This window comes from Plasmodium reichenowi, chromosome 5 (assembly GCF_001601855.1).
Source record: "Plasmodium reichenowi strain SY57 chromosome 5, whole genome shotgun sequence".
In the NCBI taxonomy this organism is placed as follows: Eukaryota; Apicomplexa; class Aconoidasida; order Haemosporida; family Plasmodiidae; genus Plasmodium; species Plasmodium reichenowi.
The window spans coordinates 431,605-433,672 of record NC_033650.1 but is presented as its reverse complement, the minus strand read 5'-3'; positions in this window follow the sequence as shown (position 1 = coordinate 433,672).

Genomic DNA, 2,068 nt, shown 5'->3' with positions numbered 1-2,068 from the left:
AATATGATATATACATATTTATAATTTAAAAATTTTCGTATATTTATTTTTTATTATATCATATAATGTGTTACCAAGTTTATACCTTTTAAAATATAGATTAAAAAAAAAAAAAAAAAGTAATAGAAATAAAAGTATATAGTGAGAACCGAAAAATAATTTTTATTGAACAAATTTAAAAGCAATTTTTATTGAACAAATTTAAAAACAATTTTAGCCTGACCATGTAGAACAAATATAATCCTCTGATTAAAAAAGAAAAGATAAAGAGAAGAAAATTGCGTCAAACTATTTTGAAAAGAAAGGATATATTTTAATTTATATCAGGAGGATTATATATACATATTATATATATATATATAATTATGGTAATATTTTAAGATGTATTGTTTCATTTATTATATATATACTTCATAATACATGGGGAATAGTATGATAAAAAGTTTTTTTTTTTTTTTTTTTTTATATGATGTTTTTATTAATGTGTATATTTCAATAACATACTTTTATATATATATACAAACTTGGAATATAATATATTATTACCCTTTAGTCAGAAATGTGTTATTTCTTTTTTAACTCTTATTTTATATATATTACATTATTAACATATATGTTTAAATTTTATAGTTCTTATCATACTTTATTTTTTTTGGTGAAGTATAAAATAATCCTTTTATGGTTTTGAAGAAATGAAGATATTTAATAATAATATAAAGAATATAAGAAAATGACATAAATGTAACATATGTATATAATATGTAATTATATGTTTATTATTATATACAAAATTATTTATATAAATTAATATTTTCATCATATTCCTTTATTTTTAATAAACCATATGTAAAATATTAATAATTAATATTATCTTTGATTTTATTAAAAATGCATTTTTTTTTTTTTTTTTTTCCATTATATTATATATATATATATATATATATATATATAATATATATATAATAATATATATATATATTATTTTTATTTTTTTCAATATTATTAATTTTAAGTTTTACATTTTGTTATAATAAGTATTATATTAATGCTTTGCTAAATATTTTATTTCTTCTTATATATATATATATAAATATATTGTATATGTTTATTTATTATATGAGTACTTAATATTTCTTGTTCCTGAAAGTGCATATAAAAAAAATAAAAATAACAAATAATAAATACCAAATAATAAATAACAAATAATAAATACCAAATAATAAATACCAAATAATAAATACCAAATAATAAATACCAAATAATAAATACCAAATAATAAATACAAAATAATAAATACAAAATAATAAATAACAAATAATAAATAACAAATAATAAATAACAAATAATAAATAATAAATAATAAATAAATAATAAAAAAAAATTGAATGATTTATTAAAATTATCACATAAATATATTTCATTTGATTATTTGCTTTTTCTATTTTATTTATTATTTTATACTGTTCACATTAAGAATAAAAAAATAAAAATTATACATTTGTATATGAACACAATATATTCTTCTTATATATTTATATATATATATATATATATATATTACAAAATTGTAACACTTAAAAAAAAAAAAAAGGACACACTTATAAAATATTATGTACTTTTATAATATAAAGGAGATATTAAAATATATATATATATATATATATGTATGTATTTTTTTTTTTATATAAATATAACTTTGTTATTATTTATTTAATATACCCTATTATCATTAAATTTTTAAAAAATATATACTTTATATAAATTTGTCAAAAGTGTCATATATAAATATATTAATATTTATTTGTGTAATTTTAAGCCTTTATTTATTTTACATATTAAAAATTGTTCAAATATTAAGAGACTCTTAATATTTCTAATATATACATATATATATATATATATATATATATATATATATTTATATTTTTTTTTTTTTTTTTTTTTTTTTTTTTTTTTTTTTTTTTGTTTTTTTTTATAAAAAAAAAATAAAAATAATTATAAAAAAAATAGAAAGTAAAAAAATAAAAATATAAAAAAAAAAAAAAAATATTTTTATTATATATAAAAA